Source organism: Schistocerca piceifrons, chromosome 5 (genome assembly GCF_021461385.2).
Source record: "Schistocerca piceifrons isolate TAMUIC-IGC-003096 chromosome 5, iqSchPice1.1, whole genome shotgun sequence".
Lineage (NCBI taxonomy): Eukaryota > Metazoa > Arthropoda > Insecta > Orthoptera > Acrididae > Schistocerca > Schistocerca piceifrons.
In genome coordinates this window covers 13,762,224-13,769,070 of record NC_060142.1, presented here as the reverse complement: position 1 = coordinate 13,769,070, position 6,847 = coordinate 13,762,224, and the positions used below count along the sequence as shown (strand labels likewise).

The following is a 6,847-nucleotide window of genomic DNA, read 5'->3' as shown; positions in this document are numbered from 1 at the left end:
AACAACTGTGAAAATACTAATAGTGTAATTAATATGTAAGTAGCCGCACAGTACCGTAATAGTTCGTGTTTAGAAAATGAATTCTAACATATTGTTATGTTCATAGGTACCTGAACTACATTTCAGTCACTCAGTAAAGTGATGATTCAAAATATCATTGTCAACAGATCTGAAGAAATTGCCAGTCTTTAGACCGTTTTCGTCAGACGAGAGGTTAGTTTCTAAGCGTTTTGATGGACTTAATTACTTCAGTGAGATCGTTCTTGCGAATGTGATATAGCAAATATTAGCAAATGTGGTATAGCAAATATTAGCAATTTACTCTGTCAATTATATTGCTAGTAATTAGTGACAGCAAAACTTGTTTAATAATCCTTGTGTTTTTGCAGACGCAGTTCTGACTGATTACTGGTTGCTGTACATATCTATCCACATCAAGGCTGTTGAGAGAGACTCGTGAAGATTCAAGACAGCTCTTAGAGGATTTGAAGTTTAAAAGTGAAATAATTATGAAATAAGTGTGTGACTGATTAAAGTGTTTTATTGAAGTTGTTGTGCGATTTTGAAGGAATAATAAATGTTAAATACATTGAGTGAATAATAAAAATCTCATTTTCCACATGTTAAGCCGTCCTATACCCGTAATTTTCCGCCACTTATTTATTGGTAAACACTTGTTGGATACCGACGTGCCGCCCCCCCCCCCCCCCCCGCCCCCCCTTTCTCCACAATCTTGGTGTGACACTGACCTGTAACATATCCCGAAGTCTACAATATGCATTTTGAGGCTGTTGATATGAAAGTGGGAAGTACAGATCTTCCAGATAAATCAGGAATAGCTTAAGTGCATTACTTGAAAGTGACACAGGAAAAGCTTACTTATGTAGGTGGTAGTAGTGTCGGCAAAAAGTTCTTGTGTGTGAAGTTGCCATGTAGGACACCAGGTGTAAAACTTTTCTCCCGAGTCTTGAACTGTGTCGGAACAAAAGTGAGGCATTCATACGACTGTTTTCATTTCTCTACACTTATACAGATGTCTGAGTTCTGCTGTGTTAACATTGCAAAGTCCTGTAGGCATGTGGAGTATTAACCAAAACTGTCATATTGGAAGCAGAATCAAACACATTTGTTACGTTACTTGACATTTTCAGGAGAAAAAAGCAATGTTGCTTCTTATTAATATAATACATTCAGAGTCACAGCAGTATTTGACCAACCATAACTGATGCTGAATGTGCATGTCGTCATATAATATGAAGGGCTTATTTCAATAGTGGTACAAGTCCATTACCTACACTTTTCTGTCTATAATGCTTCTGAAATTAGTGATCCAAACAAACATAAATAAAGGTTAATCTCTAGCAAGAAGCCATATGCTTGAATATTTCTGGTATCTCAACTGCAGATTTTTCAGCACTCTTTTAACTTTACGACTCTATATCTCAAAATTAACAAAAATGGACTTGTACCACTATTGAAATAAGCCCTTCATATGCACACACAGCACATCGATCTCGTGAGGCACAAGGCTCTCATAACGAAGTACGTACGTCGGTCAACAGATGACACTAGGAAAAGTATGTTAACTGCGCTTTTTAGTTGCTACTTGCGACTCTTAGTTGCGAATTGTCACAGATATCGCAGTTTGACTCGGTAGCGAATAGCGTAGTATGAACTTTGCTCAACAGATGGCAGTGCTAACTGCGCTTTTTAGTTGCTACTTGCGACTATTAGTTGCGACTTGTCACGGAAATCGCAGTTAGACTCCATAGCGTACCGCAGAGATGGGCGTAGTACGAACTTTGACCCACAGATGGCACTGTTAACCGCGCTTTCTAGTTGCTACTTGCGACTCTTAGTTGCGACTTGTCACGGAAATCGCAGTTAGACTCCATAGCATACCGCAGAGATGGACGTAGAGCGAGAGGAGGAGCAGCACAGAAGAGAGCGAGAGGAGGAGCAGCACAGAAGAGAGCAAGAGGAGGCACAGCACAGAAGAGAGCGAGAGGAGGCGCAGCACAGAAGAGAGCGAGAGGAAGCGCAGCACAGAAGAGAGCGAGGGGAGGCGCAGCATAGAAGAGAGCAAGAGGAGGAGCAGCACAGAAGAGAGCGAGGGGAGGAGCAGCACAGAAGAGAGCGAGAGGAGGCGCAGCACAGAAGAGAGCGAGGGGAGGCGCAGCACAGAAGACAGCGAGGGGAGGAGCAGCACAGAAGAGAGCGAGGGGAGGAGCAGCACAGAAGAGAGCGAGAGGAGGCGCAGCACAGAAGAGAGCGAAGGGAGGCGCAGCACAGAAGAGAGCGAGAGGAGGAACAGCACAGAAGAGAGCGAGGGGAGGAGCAGCACAGAAGAGAGCGAGAGGAGGCGCAGCACAGAAGAGAGCGAGAGGAGGTGCAGCACAGAAGAGAGTGAGAGGAGGCGCAGCACAGAAGAGAGCGAGAGGAGGTGGAGCACAGAAGAGAGCGAGAGGAGGAGCAGCACAGAAGAGAGTGAGGGGAGGCACAGCACAGAAGAGAGCGAGGGGAGGAGCAGCACAGAAGAGAGCGAGAGGAGGCGCAGCACAGAAGAGAGCGAGAGGAGGCGCAGCACAGAAGAGAGTGAGAGGAGGCGCAGCACAGAAGAGAGCGAGGGGAGGCGCAGCACAGAAGAGAGCGAGGGGAGGAGCAGCACAGAAGAGAGCGAGAGGAGGCGCAGCACAGAAGAGAGCGAGAGGAGGAACAGCACAGAAGAGAGCGAGAGGAGGCACAGCACAGAAGAGAGCGAGAGGAGGCGCAGCACAGAAGAGAGCGAGGGGAGGAGCAGCACAGAAGAGAGCGAGAGGAGGAGCAGCACAGAAGAGAGCAAGAGGAGGCACAGCACAGAAGAGAGCGAGAGGAGGCGCAGCACAGAAGAGAGCGAGAGGAAGCGCAGCACAGAAGAGAGCGAGGGGAGGCGCAGCATAGAAGAGAGCAAGAGGAGGAGCAGCACAGAAGAGAGCGAGGGGAGGAGCAGCACAGAAGAGAGCAAGAGGAGGCACAGCACAGAAGAGAGCGAGAGGAGGCGCAGCACAGAAGAGAGCGAGAGGTAGCGCAGCACAGAAGAGAGTGAGGGGAGGCGCAGCACAGAAGAGAGCAAGAGGAGGAGCAGCACAGAAGAGAGCGAGGGGAGGAGCAGCACAGAAGAGAGCGAGAGGAGGCGCAGCACAGAAGAGAGCGAGAGGAGGCGCAGCACAGAAGAGAGTGAGGGGAGGAGCAGCACAGAAGAGAGCGAGAGGAGGCGCAGCACAGAAGAGAGCAAGAGGAGGCACAGCACAGAAGAGAGCGAGGGGAGGCGCAGCACAGAAGAGAGCGAGGGCAGGAGCAGCACAGAAGAGAGCGAGGGGAGGAGCAGCACAGAAGAGAGCGAGAGGAGGCGCAGCACAGAAGAGAGCGAGAGGAGGCGCAGCACAGAAGAGAGCGAGGGGAGGAGCAGCACAGAAGAGAGCGAGAGGAGGCGCAGCACAGAAGAGAGCGAAGGGAGGCGCAGCACAGAAGAGAGCGAGAGGAGGAACAGCACAGAAGAGAGCGAGGGGAGGAGCAGCACAGAAGAGAGCGAGAGGAGGCGCAGCACAGAAGAGAGCGAGAGGAGGCGCAGCACAGAAGAGAGTGAGAGGAGGCGCAGCACAGAAGAGAGCGAGAGGAGGTGGAGCACAGAAGAGAGCGAGGGGAGGAGCAGCACAGAAGAGAGCGAGAGGAGGCGCGGCACAGAAGAGAGCGAGAGGAGGAGCAGCCCAGAAGAGAGCGAGAGGAGGCGCAGCACAGAAGAGAGCGAGGGGAGGAGCAGCACAGAAGAGAGTGAGACGAGGCGCAGCACAGAAGAGAGTGAGGGGAGGAGCGCGACAGGAGACGTGAGGCCGCCCTTGCCCGCCGTGAACGCCAGCGCCAACGCTGGCAATACGGCAAATAAAGAGAAGGCAAGACATGACAAGCACTTCTGGCCGGGTTTTGCAGGTTTTCCTTGGCCGCTAAGGTAAATACCGGAACTGTCCCCAACAAACGCCTGCAAATAAATTCCCAATTGGGAGAACCCCCCCGCCCTTTTTTTGCACCCCAGCGAGAGAAATAAGGAGTGCCACAGCAGAATAAACTTTACCCCATGGCTGCAAAGAGCTCAACGCACGCTCTACAACAGCCCGTCCTTCTCCATCTGAGAAGGGAATGAAAAGTGCAATAAAAAAAAAGATCAGACGTCACGCGCGCGACACGCACGCACACGCGACGCACTCCGCCGCTCGACTCGCTGCGGCTCGCATCGTTACCGTCGCTCGCGCACGGCAACGCCACTAGCCCTACGCCGTGTCCGGACTCGGAAAGGTAGGCAAACTTGCTGCTGTGGCAAAGCTTCTGCTCACGCTGGCAGGAGACGGCCGCGGCGGCAACAAGAAGAAGCGCAGCCGACCGCAGCACAAGAGGCAGTGCTACCGCTGCCAGAAGATGGGACACGTCGCCAGGATGTGTGGGGACGCAGTCGCGTGTCTGAAATGTGCAAAGGCACACGTTACACGCGACTGCGACAAGCCACCGCACGTCGCGCCAACGTGCGTTAACTGTGGCGGCACGCACGCCGCAAACGCACGCAGCTGCGCATACCTGAAGCAGCGGACACCAACAACCGCCAAGAAAGCGGTACATGAAGAAGAGGCAGCCGTCCCGCCACCCCCGCACAAGGGGGAAAACGGGGTGGCCGCAATCCCGCCCAGCGCCGCCACCGACGACGCAGTGGCCGCCCTCAAAGCCGCGCTGGCGGCAGAGAGAGCGGCAATGCAGAAGGAGGCGGCCGGTCTCCATCGGCAGCTGTAAGAGTTGCGGGAAGAAATCCGGCTGATGCAAAAGAAGACACCCGCCCCCGTTGCCACGCCCACGGTGGTACGTTAAGTTGGGGTGGACGAGTCCACGCAAACGGATTTGTCCACGCCGACGGATGTGTCCGCGCAAACGGACGTCGCCCCGGAACCTGTAGCAATACAGGAGACCGAGGAGACGCCCATGAACGTGGCACCGTCCTCTCCTTCCCCAACTCCAGGCGGGAAGGCAACACAGAAGGGGAAGCAAGAAGAGGATGGCAATCTTTACACGGACATCATACCCTTTCCGGACAGCACGAACATGCCAAACGTGCTGAAGAAGATTGCCACCATGGTACGGGATGGGTGCTTCAACGCCCAAAAGAACCCGTACCTCTTCGGCCAGGCGGAAGGGCTACGGAAGCCGCCGCTTCCGCACAGGCCGATTGAGATACGTGGCGGGCATCGGGCAACTCTCCTCGAGTTCGTCACAAAGAAAGATCTCAACACCATCAACGCGAACCCGGTCTTCACGCCGAGCGACTGGGGATACACCCTAGACGACGCAGTCGTGCGGCTGTAGAACGAGGTTCGCGACGGCACGAGGAAGCTGTCTGCAGACCTACAGACAGCGCTGCAGAACGTCTCTCGCGAGACGAAGAAGACGTAAAACACCGAAGTCCACTAGTATGCCGGCATGCTGGTAGCCAGGACAGGATAGACACCGGACAACGAGAGGACACACCACACAGTGAGGCCACATCACCATCGCATCGCCAGGAACAGGAGGAACGACTGCAATAAGTCTAAACTCCTACACCTCCGGGCCAAGGCCAGGGCCCGTTTGTAAAGCGTCAGCGTCAGCGTCACCATCAGACGTCACTTCACTTTCAGATTGTGAACCGTAAACATCAACTGGCCAAAGTAAATTATTCTTTACTGAAAGATGGCTCACTATCCTCCTACAGAGATTCTTGATATGATGTTATTTTAGGTCAATGCCATAACAATTACGATGCAGCTGCGCAGTTGTATGCGGATCAAATAGATGACATCCAAGCGAAAACATTTTTCGAAACTGTACTCAAAGAGCTCGAAATGGATACATGTACCGTCCACCTCGTCATCGCGACTTGTCGGAGCTAATGGAAGATGTTGATTTAGAAACCAGGCAACGAATGTGGTTCCAACAGGACGGAGCGGCTCCCCATTACGCTAAAAATGTGCGGAACGTTTTAAATTTACGGTAGCCTGGTCGGTGGATAGGACGCGGCAGACCAATTCAGTAGCCTCCACGTTCGCCATGTAGTGTTGGCAGAAGAGCCAACACCGTGTTACCTGTGGAGACGCGTTGTAGCTCACGCAGGCTGGCGTGAGGAGGGAAGGACTATACTGACATGAGGTCTGCAACATGACAAGGAATTAGAATTCAGAAAGCGGACGTAATTAGTTTGATACTTAACTATAATCCATTAATGATGAACGTCGCTCTTGATGGTACATGATTCACAATATTATCTGTTCAGAATTCATTCTAATTACTGAATATGGCGCCTTGCTAGGTCGTAGCAAATGACGTAGCTGAAGGCTATGCTAAACTGTCGTCTCTGCAAATGAGAGCGCATGTAGACAGTGAACCATCGCTAGCAAAGTCGGCTGTGCAACTGGGGCGAGTGCTAGGGAGTCTCTCTAGACTAGACCTGCCGTGTGGCGGTGGCGACACGCGGGTCCGACGTATACTAACGGACCGCGGCCGATTTAAAGGCTACCACCTAGCAAGTTTGGTGTCTGGCGGTGACACCACACAGCAGACCTAACATCTCGTGATTCTTTCTTGTGGGGTTGTTTAAAAAAATATTGTTTATGAAAGGCAGCCCACAACTCGAAAAGATATGGAGCAACCCATTCGAAGAGCGTGTACAGCCATACCACGGGATGTGCTGCTCAAAACTGTGGACAACTTTTGCAGACGATTGACTTTATGCATTGAAGCAAATGGGGATAATTTTAAACAATTTCTTCTTGGCTAATTTCATTAATTAAGCACC

At 51.8% G+C, this 6,847-nt stretch overlaps 1 pseudogene; it reads left to right on the top strand.

Moving 5' to 3' along the window:
• Nucleotides 1-1,909: 1,909 nt before the first annotated feature.
• Nucleotides 1,910-4,815, top strand: LOC124798085 (annotated as a pseudogene).
• Nucleotides 4,816-6,847: the final 2,032 nt, after the last annotated feature.